The 19,337-nt window shown below is 41.8% G+C and overlaps 1 pseudogene; it reads right to left on the reverse strand.

Moving 5' to 3' along the window:
* Window positions 1-336: 336 nt before the first annotated feature.
* LOC142020380 (cytosolic Fe-S cluster assembly factor NUBP2 pseudogene) lies at window positions 337-9,057 on the reverse strand (annotated as a pseudogene).
* Between the last annotated feature and the right edge of the window lie 10,280 nt (window positions 9,058-19,337).

Consider the following 19,337-nt stretch of genomic DNA (forward strand, 5'->3'; position numbering starts at 1 on the left):
CATAGTGCTTCACACCAACCCTCATCCAGCATAGCTTCCACTGGCATTGTAATGTGTCTTTTTTCTTTGATTTGGCTACCGTGTGAGAATATGAGAAAATGGAAGCTTAAAATGAGTCTGAGGCTTGTAGATGATTGTAGGGATACAGTATAGCAATGATTCAGCTCCAGCTGCACTGAGGAAACTTTGGTGATAAAGTGAAGCGCCTTTATAAAAGAGAATATTTGTCCACGTGCTCCGAAAAGGGGAATGTGATGTTAGACAGGCCAGAATCATCAGATGTCCACTGCCTGGCGCTTGCCTCATACTGTTGCACGCAAGCTTTAGATTTAAAATTTATGCAGCCAGACACCCAGGAATTGAAGAGGACTTTGATTGCACAGTGTTGACATCTTCTTTCTTATTACCCTTACTTGCACTGAGCTCTGGTGCCAGTGAAAAAGGAATAGAAACTCTGATGGCCTAAGAGAGAAAAAAAAAAAGAGAGATGAAATGTTAATCTACTATAGTCAGTGCCGCAGCAAACCAGAATTCAATTATGCTAACCTTGACAGATTCATCGTTTTTATCAGGCATTAGATAGGTAACTCCAATGTATGGATCACCCTCCCTGAATTCATCCACAAGCCCTCTACTCTCTCCCCATTTCTTAAATTTGTCATGAAAAAATAGCACTTCTGCTGTATTGGTTATAATGGATTTTACTAATGTGTATAGAACATTCAATTTGCTCCTCTTTTCTGACCTGACCATGTGTATCTGTTGTCTGATTTAGAATATGGGTTCCTGGGAACTGGGACCATTCCCACTTGTGTGTCTTGAAAGTGCCCACCACAGTATGTCTGAGACCATTAATGAACAGTAAGTCATTTAAAATCACTGAAATAGTGCTGGGCTTAGAAAATGTGCCCTTTTAAAGGCCTGTACCTTGAACAGATTCTTCAACCTGAACTTCACTCCCAGTCACTCAGATAAATATTTGTGTGACTTGTCTTATGCCCAATTGTTTCAGCTGAAAGAAGATCAGCATTATGCACTCTGTCAATATTGTAGTTCACAACCCAACAGAAGGACGGTATGATCTAGATACTTTTGGTCAGCTCATGACTTCTTTTTTGGCCATTAAATTGCACTTTTAAAGGCCCTTCTTCCCCACTCATGGGCAGTGTAAGAGTGTTCCTTCATGCTTGCATAACCTTTGCCATCAAAGCACTTTACCAGCTTTTTATTCTATCACTTCATCTATTTCTGACATTTGCCTTGTCTTCCTCTATAGCAAGCGTGTGGCTGGTAACTAATGTTCCTGAAATCCCAGGGGTACAGAATGACTGATAATAAAAAGGAAATTCTGATATTTCTTACCTCCCTGACCCAACATTTCACAGTGAGCAGAGAGACAAAAGAAGACAGGGCCTGCAGATGCATCTGATGGCCAAGTGGTTAGAGGGTACTAAAGCAGAAATGCTATTTTTGTGGTGTGGGCTGCTGACCACAGCTTTACTAACTTGAGAAATCATAGCCAGAGGTTTAAATAAGCTTTTGTTTTTCAAAAAAGTCAATGGCTGTTAAGGGTGTTGAAATTGGAAATTGACTAAGACATTGACTTCTTTTGTAGAAGAAAAGGCATTATGAAAAATTCTCTGAAAAACGGGAAGACTCTGGTTATAGAGCTGCCAGAGAAAAATAATTGAAAAATGAAACTTCTTGTACCATCCTTTCAGCGATTTGAAACCGTCATCCTGAAGCTCTCCTTCCTGTCACATTCACAGCTGTTTCTGACAGGTTATTCAATATTTTTAATGTGCCAAATTAGAAGTATATTGGCACCGAAATACCTGAAATGTCTTTGAACAAGTGAATATTCTGAGATCCCATTACTACTTTTATGGGATAACTTTCTTGTGAAATACCTCTATGGAAAAAGAAAAAGCCAAAGAAAAAAAAATGAAATGGGAGCAGAAAAATATGTACAGTTATTGTAGGAGATGAATGGCGGGGATTTTGCAGTTGAAATTTATAGACCTTAAACTGTTTTAATCATCTTTGTCAACCATTTAAAAATATAAAGCTGTTACAAGAATTGCAAATGGTGGCAGAGAAGAGGTGATAGGAAACAGCAAAGAGGAAGAGTTTAATTTGAAGATTTGAATTGAAATAACATGTCCCCAGATGATCTGGTTGGCTCACACAGAATTGACAAATGGGGAGAAATAGAAATATTACCTCTAGGTTACTAGTTGAACTATGGTCAAGGACAATAGTGACTAAAAACTGCTCACATATTTTAATTGTTTTTCTACTTGTGCAAACTCAGTTTCTGTTCCCAGCACAGAGCAGAACCAACATATCTGACAATAATTAATATGCTTGGTTTCAGTTTCTGTGGGGAAGCAGTGTTCCCTGTGAGCTGCATGCTGTGCGGCTTCTCAGGAAAGATTCAAATGCCACCCAGCTGATTAGCTGAGCACCCACAGGCAAGATTTTGTTTCTGTCGATGGTGCACATTCCCACATACATGTAACAAAATTATTCCACAGATTGATGGGGAAAAAAAATCCACACATGGATAGAAAAGATAAGAGGGAACATTGGCTTGGAAAGCAAAGAAAATGAAACATGATACCTATTTGTTGCTAGAAGTGACTTTCTCAGAACAGGATTAATTCTTATTGGCAGGGTAATCCATTGTTTTACAGAGCTGCTGTCTAACATTTCCTGCACACTGATGATATACAGTAAAAATCAGAATGATTGTCAGAGCTAGAGATTTGATTCTAGGGAATCAAAATGCTCCACTAGTGTGGTCAAGATTTAAAAATAGAGCTGTTTTTCTGCATATGCATTAGCAACACTTTTAATTCCCACAAATCCCCTCTCCTACCAAATCTTTAGATCCTATCACATTTTACCTTAGATATCTTGGGAACGAGCCTTTACCAGTGCTAGACTGCTCATCTCCTACTACGTCCTGAAAATTCTCTGTCCCTTCCCCTTCCACCTAAGCTCTTCAGTGATCACTCTGGGTCCCCACTCCTTTCCTTTTTCAAATGGGCAGATGTATCCTGATGCTGACGTCTGCCTCTCTACTTGCATTCTAGGTCCCAGGTTGTGAGAGTTGTTCTCTTTGTCTCTGCCTAGTCATGTTACTACTTCATTGTCTGTGTGTCAAACCTTCACACAAACCTGTAAAGCAAAGAGGAATGAATTGGTAAAACTATGCTGAGTGAAACTGTAGGGAGGGCGGCAAAACCTGGGTGGTAGAACACATGTTGTCCCCAGAGAAGAACAAAAATTATTAAAGGTCTAGAAAACATGACCCATATGTGAAGATTGAAAGAACTGGGTTTGCTCAGGCTGGAAAAGAGAAAATTGAAAGGTGACACAATAACTGCTTTCAAGTACCCAAAAGGTTACAAGGGAGGAGTAGAAAAATTATTTTCCTTAACCTCTGATGATAGGACAAGAAACAATGGGCTTAAATTGCAGCAAGTGAGGTTTGTGTTAGACATTAGGAAAAACTTCCTAAATTTCAGAGTGGTTAAGCACTGGAATAAATTGCCTGTGGAAGTTATGGAGTTAAAGATTTTTAAGAACAGGTCAGCAAACCCGGGCATGGGTGCCAAGAGTGGCACACAAGCTGATTTTTGTCAGCATGCAAGTTGGGATTTTTATCAGCATCAGCTTGCTCAAAGCTTGCTTGTATATTAAAAAACACTAGCTAATGCTACTAACCACCTAAAGAGTAAAACTCTGCATCTTTACTCATTAATGAAGCTGTTGTAAATAGAGCTATTAGAGACTTTAAAAAGTATCAGCAGCACTTGAACCATACATAGAGGTTAAAAGGTCAAATTTTGGCACTCCACCTTGGAAAGCTTGCTGACCCCAAGGTTAGACAAACACCTGTCAGAGCTGATCTAGGATAATGCTTGGTCCTGTGATGAGTGCAGAGAACTGGACTTGATAACCTCTCAAGGTACCTTATCCTGTGACTCTGCGTTTGGACCTCGCATAATTAAAGTTAAGCATGTGCATATAGCCTTTGACTGCTATTGCATTGCACTCCAGGTCATCCTTCTTTCAGGAATGGTTTGTATTGTTCGTAGAAAGAAGTGAGGGACATATCTGTCTTACAGATGCATCATCAAGAGTGACTTCCTGAGAAATTGCTTTAAAGCCACAGAGGAGCCTGCCCAATATTGGTTTTCATATTTCATTTAGTGGAGGTCATTATAACACTGGTGTTTGCCAGTTCATCAACCCTGGCAGATCAGAGGGATCAGCAGGTATGTAATGTTTTGCAACATCCTACCTAGAGTTCCTTTTGCGCCCTAAAATGCTTCATGAATTTGAACAGTTGACTGTGACAACACCCCAGAGATGCAGTTGTGATTTTTTTTGATCAGGACTTTCTCAGGTTACTTAATTTTTTTACAGCATGTAACTGGGTGTGACTCATCACTGTGGTACCTCCTGCTGGTCACTTGTGAATTAGCTCTTCCAGCCTCCAGAGCTCCCTCTTCTGGAGGGCGTCTTGCCCACTGATAGCTGTTTGTTCTCCACCATTAAAGATAAAAGCCATAAATGTTTTATGAAGTCGTTACCTTTGTGAGTGCCTTTCACCTAATGCCCTACTACAACAAGTGTAGGTGCTTAATTATGTTTCAAGTTCCCCTCATGCTTTAAGATGGAGCTTTTAACCTTTAACTGGAACTCCATGCTCATCCTTCCTTAGTCCACTAAAGCCTGTAGTTGTTAAACTTCCACTCATATTATGTCCCCACTCCTTGGCATTTGGGAAGGAGGGGCTCAGAGGGACATATTCATGTGTTGCTTAGGTGCTCTGAGGAGAAGCATTACTTGCTTTGTTCACTCCATCAAAGAGAACTGTCTCTACTTTGTTACGGTGAATAATGTATGAGGTTGTTAATTTATTATCAGGGTGCCCAGAGCACAGACTGGTGCCTGGTAACTGGAGCAACACCTTTTATAAATCAAAAGAAAAAGACTCCTCTAGGGCCTTTCCCATCTTTAAGCTGGGAAAAGTTGAAGTAATAAAGTAGCAATGTGTGAATCTCCAGAGAGTCTCAGGATGAGTTAGGAAGAGAATTCTTGTACAGATGTGTGACTACAGTTTATTTGTCCTCATTTGGTTTTGAAAACTTGCGCGGGAACTCAAAAAAACAGCTTTCTTTGGAGATTTCCGGTATTTCCCCTAAGAGTAGAAATACCACGTGAACAGGAGAGCCAAGTAAATACATCTTACTGAAAAAGTTGTTAGTTTCATTTTTTATTCTTTGTGCAAAATTATCCATCAGCAACTTTGGCTTTTCTCAGATTTCTTCATTGTATAAAATTATAACAGTAACATAGAATCATAGAAAAGCAGGGTTGGAAGAAACCTCAGGAGGTCATCTAGGCCAACCAAAAGCGCAAGGCAGGGCCAACTCCAACTAAATCATTCCAGCCAGGGCTTTGTCAAACCTGGCCTTAACCTCTCAGGATGAAGATTCCACCACCCCCACAGGCAACCCATTCCAGTGCTTCACCACCCTCCTAGTGAAACAGTTTTTTTTACTAATATGCAACTTACACCTTTCCTACTGCAACTTGAGACCATTGCTTCATGTTCTGTCATCTGCCACAAGTGACATTAGCTCAGCTCCATCTTCTTTGGAATCCCTTCTGATAGTTGAAGGATGCTACCAGATTCCCTTGCCATTCTTCTCTTCTGCAGACTAAATAAGCCTAATTCCCTCAGTCCGTCTTTATAAGTCATGTGCCCTAACCCCAATGAGTTTCACTGCCTTCTGCTGCACTCTCATCGGTTTATTCATATCCTTTTCATAGCAAAAGGTCCAAAACAGGATACAATACTTCAGATGTGGCCTCACCACTGCTGAACACAGAGGAATAATCCCTTTCCTTGATCTGCTGGCAGTGCACTTAAGAATGCAGCTCAAAATGCCATTTGCCTTCTTGGTACCAAGGGCACACTCTTATATCCACTTCCTCATCCCCTGTAATGCTTAGGTTATTTTCTGCGGAATGGCTGCTTAGCCAATCAATCCCCAGCCTATAGCAGTGCATGGAATACTTGTGTCCTAAGTGCAGGACTCTGCACTTGTCCTTCTCAAATCTTATTAGATTTCTTTTGACCCAATCCTTCAATTTGTCTAGGTCACTCTAGATCTTATTCCTATCCTCTAGCATGTCTAACTCTCCCCGCTGCTTTGTGTCATCTGCAAACACGCTGATGACGCAATTCTCCTAACATCCAGACCATTAATGAATATGTTGAACAAAACCAGCCCAAAGAATGACTCCTGGAGCAATCAGCCTGATACTGGATGCCAACTAGATCAATACCGATTGAGCTCTAGAATCTAGGCCTTGTTTTATCCACCTGATATTCCATTCTTCCAAGCCATACTTCTGTAACTTGCTGGCAAGAATACAGAAGAAGAAACAGGCTGATGTTTGGTCCCAATTGCATGAAACTTCCTGCATGCCACTGTCTTCTTCCCTCAGGGCATGCTGGGAACCGCAGCTGCCATGAATCCTCTAGCTCCCTCCCCCAGCAGTGTTTTCTATGTGCAAGATGGGCTCTGCTAGGTCCAGTGGCCCTAGTGGCAGCCAGCAGCATCTCATGCCATTTCTTTTGGGGTATGTCTACACGGGCACAAATCTTCGCAATAACCATGCTCATGGCCATTTCGAAGATTACTAATGAGGCACTGAATTGAATATTCAAAATCCCATAAAGATTGGAAAAGATAATTGTGCACTCCAAACAGTGCGGGCAGATGAAACCACTCATGTTCTCTGTGATCCCAATCACTCGTATGCCTGTCTTCTTACAGAATGTCAGCTCTTGCCTGACATCCCCCACAGACACCGCCCGTGGTGTTGTGACCAAGACTGCCCCTAGGGGCATGTATGGGCGAAGGGATTCCACTGTGGAGATGTGCTCATCTGAGGTCCCTGGAGGCGTATCCACAATAAGGAAGTCAAGTTCTCCCCAGGTCACGTCCGAGATAAATTGCTTTATCAAAGCATTTTTCTTGGGTCCTCTCCACACCACAGCATCGTCTGGCTTCTCCAGCAAGGAGCCAATTGACACGAGGGAGATGCTTTGTCTTGGTCCACGAAGACAGGCACCCACCCACTGTCACACTGGTGCACCCCCTTGCCCTGGAGTTTGAGCATTCGAGGGATGCTGGGGCCACATAGGTCCACATCTAGTTTCCCCACCTTCTTTCCAGCCTGCTGAAAAGCCAAAGCCAGCTCAGTGGAGATGGTGCTTTTTCCCACACCACCTTTTCCTGAGAGCACCAAAAGGATGTGCTGAACCCCAGCCAGGTTACCTCTCTCTCCCGCCCCGTGCAAGCACCAACCGGGCGAGGCCTGCTGGCACCAGCCAGGCCACAGCGCCCTCAGGCATCCCCAGCCACTGAACACCACCACGGTGCTGAGCGCAGTCAAAGGGGGGGCATGTCTCCTCTGTCACGGGCAGCGATGGGCCCCAGCTGCGAAACACTTTCAGGGCTGGCGGCACGGAGCGGAGCACGGCCGGCATCCAGAGTGCTCAAGTAGCCACCGCTCGGCAACGCCTCGTGCCAGGGAGTGCCTCACTGTCTGCGGCCAGCTTCGAGCAAGGACCGGGAGCCTGCGACAGCTGCTGAGCTGCAGGGCTTCCCTGAGCCGGTGGCAGTCGTGGGCTCCGTCCCAGTGCTGAGCTCCAGCAGCAAGGTGGTAGCTAGCGCCGCTTCTTCTGTTCTGAGCCTGTAAGGGGATTTTGAAAGGGGCGGGTCCTTTCGAAAAGGACCCCCGTGTAACCACGCCGAGCCGCACACTTTCAAAAGTGGGGCTTTGGACATGCCGCGGCCGGAAGCATCCTAATGCTAATGAGGCGCTGAATATTCAGCTCAGTGCCTCATTAGTAATCTTTGAAATATGGCTATTTCGAAGATTTGTGCCCGTGTGGACACAGCTTTGGGGAGAAAGGAAATTCTGAATCCACACCATTCATTTGTGCAAATTCCACCTTATGCAGTGTTGAGGAATTCCCCCAAGAGCAAAAATCTGTCCTGGACCACAGAGTAGTACAATTGTTCCTAGGGTGACAGAATCACAAAAAAACAAACCTAGAGCACATGCTTTGTTTATGCGTCCAAACTTCTTGTGAGATTTTTTTTTATGAGCAGCCTGATAATGGGTTATCTGCAGCTTATTTTCTCATGTAACTAAGGATTTATCCACATTTATTGCAGAGTTGACACTGAAGAGGTTGATCTTCTGGGGTTCATTTTAACGAGGCTGGTAAGGACTTGCTAAATTGAATGCTGAGAACACCCCCATTATACCCCAGTACTCCTCCTGCTGTAGGAACAGTGCAGAAAATTGATGTGAGGCACATTGACTCCAGCTATGCAATTCACACAGATGGAGTTGCATATCTTACATTGATTTTCTCCCATAGTGTAGACCTGGCCGAAGAGATCTGCACTGAGAATGAGAGTTCTAGGGGATAGTGAACACAAATAAGGAGCTCCAGAATGTAAAAGTCTGGAATTCGCATCCTGTGAAGAAGAATTGAGTTATTCAACTTTCCCAAGAAGCATGAAAAAGAAAACAGACATCTGTGGTGTGGGATTTTTCCTCTCTTTAAATCTAAAGGACAGCAGCAAAGCAATCTGTTGTTTGTATAGAAAAGAGGACCAGTAAAGAAAGAGAAAGCACACTCAGGGGAAAGTCTGCTCTAAGAAGCCACTTGAAAAATAAGCACAGAGAAACATTTGCACAACATGCATCACAAGACATTGAAGTCAACAGGGAAAGGGCGGGTATATTAACATGATTAAAGATAGACAGAGAGCAGGTGCAGAAACTAGAAACGCTCAGGAGAGATCTAATGCTACAAGACCCATGTGCCTGGATGGCTCACTTGAAGAACTGAGCCTGTTGGGTGGAATTATTAGCATCCTGTTTTCTTCCATCCATTTTTTCAATACAAATGGCATATGTCTCAGGAGAAAGTTCAGAGGTGTCAGCCATGTTGTCCATATAAACCACCTGCTGTCCTGCAGAACAATGTACTATGGCAAAATATTTGAAAGTGAATAAATATGGAAGCAGTTTTTGGGTGGGTGTGCTGTCTGCAGAATCACACAAAAGCAGACTGGAGTTTTTCATGGATTCTGTGCCAGAAAGAACCCCTGTGACCATCTAGTCCAAAATGCTGTAGAATACAGGAAATTAAAGGTTCTAAAGGTATTTCCCTGGCCAGAGATGTGGTAAGAGATCTGGTGGGTTTCTGGGCTGAGGAGGCACTGTGGGGAGTGTGAGGCTGATAGGCACTGTGGGGTTTGTGAGGGCATGTTAGTGTCTGGCCTCTGGATTGGAGTGCATGTGAGCAACTCAGGAGCTGTAAGGAAGAACAATAGCTGCAGACCAGGGATGTATAATTTCGAGGTAGTGGAGGGACACAAAATCCACTAAAACCCAATATCAGTCCACTGCATGCATGCGTGTGCGTGGAGTGGGAACAGACATTTGTTGGGGGCAAGGTCCTGACTCCCATGAAGCAGGTTGGTTCCCATCCACAAAGTATGACTCAGGGATGTGACCTGTTGAGACCTCCCATCAGCTTTTGAGTCTCTGAGGAGGTAGAGGATGAGGGGTTGAAATGTGACTGTGCCCTGCACTCATCCTGAAGGGGAGGCTTATGTCTGGTGAGTGTAGGCCGGCTTCCTGGCCCAGCCAATATTCTCTCACTGTAGTGTCAGATAAATTTGTCTTACTCTTGATAAACTTCACTGTTCCCTTTTCCAAACTGCCTGCAGAGTTGTATGCATGATTTGCTCCAGACCCACAACTGTCTGATACTCTAAAAATTCCAGTGAGCCCTGTGCTCATTATGCTACATATTACTGAGCACTGAGAGAGTGTTAGAGGGGGTAGCTGTGTTAGTCAGTATTCACAAAAACAGAAAGAAGGCACCTTATAGAATGACAGAATTTTTGGAGCATAAACTTTTGTGGGCAAAGACCACCTTGGTTTGATGCATTGGAATGGAGATTCCAGAGGCAGGTCTAATTATAGAGGCTCATGAAAGAATGGAGTACCCATCCAGAGGGAGGCCAGAGTTGGCAAGGTCAATTCAATCTGGCAGGATGTGGCCCTCTTCCAGCAACTGATGTGGAAGTGTGAACACCAAGAGAGGAGAAACTGTTGAGGAAATGAGGAAACAGACTGACAGAGTCAGACACGTACCCAGAAGCCACTTGCTACAAGACAGGCCTGACAAGGAACATAACAGAACACCACTGGCCATCCCATACAGTCCCCAGCTAAAATCTTTCCAGTGCATCATCAGTAATCTACAACCCATCCTGGACAATGATCCCTCACTCTCACAGACCTTGGGAGGCAGGCCTGTCCTCACCTACAGACAGCCCGCCAACCTTAAACAAATCCTCACCAGCAGCTACACACTGCACCACAGTAACTCTAACCCAGGAACCAATCCCTGCAACAAGCCTTGGTGCCATCTCTGCCCACGTATCTACACCAATGACACTATCACAGGACCTAATCACATCAACCACACCGTAAGGGCTCATATACCTGCACATTTACTAATGTAATATAGGCCATCATATATTAACAATGTTCCTCTGCCATATGCATTGGCCAAACTCGTCAGTCTCTGTGCAAAAGAATAACTGGACACAAATCAAATATTAGCAATGGCAACACACAAAATCCTGTAGAAGTACACTTCAGTCTCCCTGGACAGATTTAGTAGCAGATTTAAAAGTAGCCATCCTGCGACAAAAACCTTCAAAAACAGGCTCCAAAGAGAAACTGCAGAGCTACAATTCATTTACAAATTTGACACCATCAATCAAGGATTGAACAAAGACTAGGAGTGGCTGGCCAACTTCAAAAGCAGTTTCTCCTCTCTTGGGCCATTTCTACACATGTCACTAAATGGCCCAAAATATGCTAATGAGGCATGGATATAAATTCCCGGTCCCTCATTAGCATAGGGTCACATGATTTGGAGTCCAGAAGAAGTTCTTCCGGACTCCAAAAGAGTCTGTAGAGGTGCAGCCTCTGGCAGATCCTCCAGAAGGAAATCCTCCTTCTGGAGGCTCCTTCTTCCTTTCCTCCTTCTGGAAGATCCCCCGGGGCCACACCTCTACATACCGTTTTGGAGTCTGGAAGAGCTTCTTCCAGACTCCAAATCATGTGCCCTATGCTAATGAGGCGCCGGGTATTTACATCCATGCCTCATTAGCATATTTCAGGCCGTTTATTGGCATGCCACTTTCAGAGAAAGTAGAATGTGTAGAAACAGCCTTGGTGTTCACAGCTCCACATCAGTTGTTAGAAGAGGGCCACATCCTCCCTGACTGAATTGACCTTGTCAGCTCTGGCCTTCCTCTTCATTGGTACTCCCTTCTTTTCAAGAGCCTGTATAATTAAACCTACCTCAGAATTTCCATTCCATTGCATCAGGTGAAGTGGGTCTTTGTCCATGAAAGCTTATACTCCAAAAATTCTGTTAGTCTATAAGGTGACACAAGACTTCTCATTGTTTTTGAGAGACTGTTATCAAGCTGAAATACTTTGGCTCTGCTTAGCCTGCTGAGGGACTTGTCAAATGACTAGCCTGTGGTATTTGGGAAGTCTACCACTTTGTATGGATGACCAAAAGTCACCTGAGGAGAACAGAGGTTGTAAATCCTCTTACAAACAAGTGTGAGTTTTGGTTTTAAGTCAAATCTTTTCAATTTTTTGCAGTTTCCTTATTGTACTTCAATGTATAAAACCAATAAGGTCTCAGTAACCTTGGTTATTGCAGTTTGCCTTTTTTCTCTCAGGTATCTGAAATTCTCTGTTTCTCCCAGCAGTCATAAATTAGATCACAAAGTAGCTGATATATGTTTTGAAATATATTTAGAGGCAAATTCTGTTCTCACTTATATCATTTTTGGTCTGTATTTGCACCTGAAAAAATGCCATTTAGAGACAGACCTAGAATGATCAATTGTGTGAAGAAGAGTCAACTAATACAAGACTAGGATTAAATTTTTCCAGGTGAGAAAAAACTACTCTATATCTTGCAGCCAAGATGTGGATCTTTTTATTATAAAACACCATCAGGGCTATTAAATACTTTAGGTTCAATTTTGCCTCGATTTATCCCCTGACTTAGATGTATCAATACTTCACAGGAGTGTAAAGGATGCTCCAACTATTTCCTATGATATTATTTCATCATAGCTTCTGGATTAATTTTTAATTCACCACAGTCTTGTCCATTTAGATTTTAAATGGCTGAATTTCACTTCTCAATATGTTGCGTACAGAGCAATTTATTAATTTTTCTCATTGGTTATATTTCATACACCTTCATTTTAAGGTTTGAGTATAAAATTTTAAGTTTTTAAATTTGAATCTCTGCCAAAACCACCCAGTTGCCTGGTTTGAGGGCTGAGCAATGAGAAATCACTGACTTTTGCATTGCTTCTACTATAAACACTCCACCAAAAAACTGAGGTTACTAAGTCATTTCCTTATTTGAAAAAAAAAAAACCAAAACCCTTAATGAGTTTGGACAAAGTTTCACACTTATTATTACTCTACTTCCTTGAGAGTGCCACCATGAACTTTGCACCCCTCTCGAGTTACTTCATGTTTCTTACTGTGCAAGACGTATGCTGATACTGCTTCTTGAAAAAAAATGTTTTGCATCTTAGCTCCTAAGAAATGTACAAATGCTAACTTTTCTGGGTTTTGAATTTCAAGCCTTTTGTTTTGATCCAAGTTTGATTTACTGTATGCTTTTTTTTGTAATATGGTGTTAGATAACAAAGTGTAAAAACTGTGAAATTAAATTGCCACGGTTTTCACATGAGAGAGTGTTCTATTTTTTTTTCAATCCATCCTCTTGGTTAGCAAAATATTAATAGGAATTTGCAAGAAAGGATGCTTCTCACTGTTTTGTAGACACAGCATAAAAAGAAAACAAACAAAATGAATACATTATACTAAACCACAAATCTTTATTAAAAACAAACTCAACTTTTTTGTAGTACTGACATTCTTAATTCTAGCATAAACCTGAGCCTGATGTCTTGAACAGGAGTGTGATTGTTTTTCTTACCATTAATACTTGTCAGGTCAGCACATGGTGTAGCAGATGCTGTCGCTGACTCCCTGTTAGAATTCTGAATAACTATACTTGGGAAACAAGGAGCTTCATAAGCCATTGCCATAGAGTGGTTGTCAGGTAGAATAGTTTTATTGAAAGTAGACATAACCCTTATAATTCAATCACATCATACAGTACGTTTCAGGCATCCTCTATACTGTAGTGGCAATTTAAAGGATAAATGAAAAAAAAAGTCATTTCAGATCCTTTTACAATTACAGCATCAAATCATATGAAAAAGTCAGTCTCCCAAGAGGTTTCTGCCTTGGTGACAAACTGCTTGCAGGTTTAGAAAGAATGTTCTCATATTTCCATTTCTTCTTTGTCTTTGGAAGACATTGAATTAAGTCAAAATCCGCAAATGAGGGTCACTCTTCATTATTATTCACTGTCCAATTTACTAGGCTAAGAAACATAATCAGTTTCTCTTGCTCAGACATTAAACTACTTATCCATAATTCTCATGTCTTACATGTCTGCATCTTTCTCTGGCTTTGATCAAAAAGCACTTATAAATTTTTGAATATTTGAGCTTCATGAAGGATGAAGATGCATGAGAGACAGAGGGTAGCCATGTCTACATGTGCATGCTACTTCGAAGTAGCGGCACTAACTTCGAAATAGCGCCCGTCACGGCTACACACGCCGGGCGCTATTTCGAAGTTAACTTTGACGTTAGGCGGCGAGACGTCGAAGTCGCTAACCCCATGAGGGGATAGGAATAGCACCCTACTTTGACGTTGAACGTCGAAGTAGGGACTGTGTAGTCGTTGCGCATCCTGCAACTTCGAAATAGCGGGGTCCGCCATGGCGACCATCAGCTGAGGGGTTGAGAGACGCTCTCTGTCGAGCCCCTGCAGGGCTCTATGGTCACCGTGGGCAGCAGCCCTTAGCCCAGGGCTTCTGGCGGCTGCTGCGGCAGCTGAGGATGCATGCTGCAGGCACAGGGTCTGCAACCAGTTGTCAGCTCTGTGTATTTTGTGTTGTTTAGTGCAACTGTGTCTGGGAGGGGCCCTTTAAGGGAGCGGCTTGCTGTTGAGTCCGCCCTGTGACCCTGTCTGCAGCTGTGCCTGGCACCCTTATTTCGATGTGTGCTACTTTGGCGTGTAGACGTTCCCTCGCAGCGCCTATTTTGATGTGGTGCCGCACAACGTCGAAGTTGAACATCGATGTTGCCAGCCCTGGAGGACGTGTAGACGTTATTCATCGAAATAGCCTATTTCGATGTTGCTACATCGAAATAAGCTATTTCGATGTAGGCTTCACGTGTAGACGTAGCCGGTGTTGGTGAGTGAGTGAGTGAGAGAGAAACAACAACATCATTATCTGCAGTGTGATAGCCCCATCTCGTATCAGTTTTGGAAATCAGTTCAAATTGAATCTGCACCAGAAGGATTAATGCTTATGGAAACCATCAAACTCTAGTAGAATTCTGGTCAAATACCCAAATTATGTTTGAGACCATTTATGTTCTGGACTATTTTTATACAGATTATAGTTGATTAATTTTTTTTGCCCTGTTGAATGTTTATACAACAACCTACATTCAGAGGCAATCAGAGGCCAAGTCTGGGAGTTTACTTCAACAAAAGCATTTCTTATTTTCCCCCTTTGACCCAAAAGCTTAAATTCAATTTGAATTGACTGAATTTTTTTGGTGTAACTCAGAACTATTTTTAACTACTCATTTTCATTCAGCCACTTTTGTTACTTTCCAGGCTTTGTTGCTTGTATTTCTTTTTAAATGGGTCAAATTTAAAATCAAGAGTAAATATTTCATAATGGATAAAATTCAACTTTCAACTTTCAAAATGTTTCACCTACCACAATGAATTTCAGAGTCTAGAACAATGCATTTCTGAGTGAAATGCAATGAATTAAAACAGAAAAAATCACCCAGCTCTGCTTTGCACTGAACTGAATCTGCCACTTCCTGTGATGCTGATACATGTCCATTCTGACTGCATGAAAGGTAAGTTCATCTGGGGTCCTCCTAAGAGAGGTTGTCTACATCTCTTTGAAGGAAAAAGAAGCAAAATATAAAACACGCTTCTGATCACCTTTTCTACAATGATAAACAAGCAATACCTTCAAGGTCAGGAATAGGAGGGAATTCTGAATTTTATAATTATGCAAGGTACTCAGATACAATGTTGTTGAGTGTAGTATAAATATCCCAGAAGACTCACACTTTCTTTTAGCGCTGTTGATTGGTATAAACTTTTCCATTGTCTTATTGGATCTGAGAACAGAAGTGAATGGCTGGATGAAGAGGCCTAACACTCAAGTTGATGGAATTTTTCTGTCTCTTACATAATAAGTTTCAAATACCAAATCAGTTCAATTCCAAAATTTCAGTGAGAACCCTCATGATTTCAGTAAAACTGAAAAAACCTCTAACCAGGTCCAATGTGCACATTTGGTTCTGCAGGCAGAAGATTCTCAGGTCAAAGGCAACTCAAGGGTCAAAGTCAAGTGACACCTGACTGGGCAGCCCACTGCATCACTAAAATTTGTCCCAGCCATTCTTCCCTCAGGATGAAGGGACAGCCAAACCATGTTTCAGGGAGTGTGTGGCTCTGTAGCACGAAGGAACGTGAGGTCGTATGCTAAGCTCTGGTGATTTGTGTGAGGTAAGGCTAGTGATTCAGAGGTTGTGGGGTCATATCCCCCCAGGGTCACTTTAGCTGCTCCCTGATAAGCAGGGTAGCTTAGGAGATGGAGGTAGGTCAGTGGTGTGCATTGGACTGCAAAACTCAGAGTTGTCACCTCAATCCTTGAGGGAGCCATTTAGGGATCTGGGGCAAATAGACTTAAAAAAAAAAATCTGTGAGGGATGGTGATAGATCCTGCAATGAGGGCTGGGGACTAGACTCGGGATCCCTTCCAGTTCCATTAAACAGAAAGAGCCTGGTGCAGCTAACTGACAGGAAGGTGATACAAAGGGACTCCGAACGTGTCAGACAAAGTACAGATGGCTTTAGTCCCAAGTCAGAAAGAACTAAGGCCCAGACCAATAAAAGTGCTTGGTTTTTAAACCCCACACTTTGGCACTGAAGTTTCAGCTCTAGGTTCCACCGAGATTCACCAATTCCCTATCTGCTCTCACCTAGTGCTATAAGCATCTGTATTTCTGCTGCAGAAATGAGGAGAGGCTGTTGGTGCGCATTCTTAAATCAAGAAACTTGGGCAAGTAATTAAGTTGTTCTATCAAGTTTAATGTCTAGATAGTATTTTGTACCACACTTAATTGATACATGGATAACATGTGAAATCCACAATGTACTTGGTGATAAAGTAGGATTCTGGGGGAAAATGAGAAAGCCACTTAATAGGTATGATTTGTTTGGGTTATGGTTCTGTATATATGAAAGATGGTTAATGTAAACCATGACTTGTTTTTCTCTAGTGACAGAGAGATAGCTGTGTTAGTCTGTATTCTATCAAAACAAAAAAACAGTCAAGTAGCACTTTAAAGACTAACAAAATAATTTATTTGGTGATGAGCTTTCATGGGACAGACAAACTTCTTCAGATCATAGCCATACCAAAACAGACTCAATATATAAAGCACAGAGGTCTTTATAATGGGCCAGGTAATTGCTGTCCTCGTTCAAACCATTATAAGGGCTCTTTTAAGTACTTTGTTTTATCTAACTCTTGACTTCCCCACCCCACACCCTCCAGCCGCCCCTCTGTTCTTCTGATTTGCCAACTTTGATTACAATTTTTGTACCTCTGTGCTTTATATATTGAGTCTGTTCTGGTACGGCTATGATCCGAAGAAGTGGGTCTGTCCCACGAAAGCTCATGATATAATAAATTATTTTGTTAGTCTTTAAAGTGCTACCTGACTGCTTGTTTGGTTTGTTTTTCTCTGTTGTTATTCAGCTATTCTCCATTTCTCTAATTTGTGTTGGAAATGAAGTGTAAGTTAGGAGAGAATGCTATTTCAATTCCTTTTTGAAGATAAGTTAAATTAGTGTTTGTATTTTTTTTATTATTGTAATCAGCAATGTTCAGTTAACAGTGGGTTGTCTGGATGTGTGGCCATATTTAATCACAACCATAATAATGACATTGGTTTGAATTGCCTCTGTTGTTGAGCAACTGGCAGAAGTCAATGGAAGGTAGGCCAGATATGTATTTCTTCATCTACCTTGTATGTCATATTCATTATTCACTGAGTGGTCTGAAAGTCTGTATCAACTTAGATCTCATATTTCACTGTTATTATGACCCCCACCATTGGTAGCAAAATTACAGGTGGTAGTATAGTCAAACCTTGGGCACCAAAAATTCTGAAAAAGTGTCTAAATTAGCCAAAATAGGTGAAACTTAAACTTTTATAGTCCCTCCCTTAATCACCAGCTGAGCAAAGAATTGATTGCACTCTTTGCATAAATTGGGGACATTATCTGACATCAGCCGTGTGAATAACACCTTTTCTGTATTGCTCACAATTATTGATGGTTGAGAAAACTTTCTAATAATCTATAAGCATGCTAGTACAGTATCTAATTAACTTATGCATTTAAACATTATCAGTCACCAAAAGTAAATGAGCATCTACAGTACTGTCAACACTTTCAGAATTAGTGTACAAGTTGCATGTGAAGTAAACAAGTAATTTCACTGGCCAAAGTACATAACTTCATATGAAGAAGGGTGATTGTACATGCAAAAAGGTATTCATTGTATATGCTTGTATAGTCACTAGTTCGTGCATCTACTTACACATGGGTAAGCAAGTTGTGTGAACAATTTAGGTACATATGTTCTAAAATCCTGTTCCTCTTTGACATGCATGCAGTCTAACTACTTTGAATTTTCATTTCCAAGAAATAAAAAGACACAGTAGACAGTTTATTAGACACTGCTTGTGGCTAATTACATAGTCTATGATATTCCCATCAATCATGATCTACCTCAAGTAGCTTTAAGACAATATTATTTCACCTGTAGTACGCAGTGCAGTGTTCAGCTGACTTATTTCAGGAGCATACAGGGGAATTTACCTATAAGTAGCGCTCATTCATGGGTAAGAATGCAAGATAAAAATGCATAAATGCAGATGACAAAAACACATTTCAGACAGGAGAAAGCAAAGATTAACTCCATGATGCCAAGTACTTTTTGTTCTTTCTTGTTTCAAAAATCATGTAGAATGTATTACAGACACAATCACGCTACATGATGCTTATTAGGGAGATAAGGATTTGAGACTAGGCTAGAATAAACTATCTACCCTTGCCCTGCCTTACAAAACATGCATGTATGTGTGCAAAATATTTGTGATGTCCTATAAGGCTGGGATTCTGGAAGTGCAGAATTAAGAAGGTATATTCTTAACTTTTTTAGGACAGGATTGTATGGAGAAGGTCTGCACAAAAATGAGAGTTAAGAATATTATGATATATGTCCTGAACAAAAGAAATTAGTGATGAGAGAGGGTAAAATGAGGCCACTGCATTTGGAAGTGGTAGGAAAGCAGCAGATACATTGTTCAGAAAGGATATGTCAGTACCCAGTACTGGGCAACAGGAAAAGATGAGTGAGATTGCATCAGGCAGTGGGTAGACAGACAGTGTAATGCTCATGGGACTGGATGTCAGGAACACCAAGTGCCACTACCAGTTCTGTCTCTGTTAGGAACATGTGTGGCTACAGATCCCCCATTTTACACCTTTGATGGCAAGTTCATTGGGAAATGTTTGCATCTTTTCCAAACTCTGTGGCTTGGCCATTTAGTTCTTATGAGAGGAAATGAGGTACATAGTTAGAGAGATGAACTTTAGAAATCAAGCACCTTGTAGCCTATTGAGTGGAGAATAAGTTTGTCCTTTATCCTGAGGGAAAAAGTGCTGGAAACCAAACTTTGTGCCCTTTGGCTACTGGTGGAAGCAGTGACTTGTGGTGAGGCTGATGACCTTACCAGTGCACCATGATAGTGGTGGGGAGTAGGTTGCCACCCTATACTGGGAGGTGAAGACAAAAGAAATTGTCTCATTGCATCGTGGTGTGTCCGCGGGGGACAGGAGTGGTAGGGCTCTCAGCCCATACCTGAAGTGTAGGGTTTGGTGCAAAAACTGAAGCAGACAATGAATTTGTT

This window comes from Carettochelys insculpta, chromosome 13 (genome assembly GCF_033958435.1).
Source record: "Carettochelys insculpta isolate YL-2023 chromosome 13, ASM3395843v1, whole genome shotgun sequence".
NCBI classification, from domain to species: Eukaryota; Metazoa; Chordata; order Testudines; family Carettochelyidae; genus Carettochelys; species Carettochelys insculpta.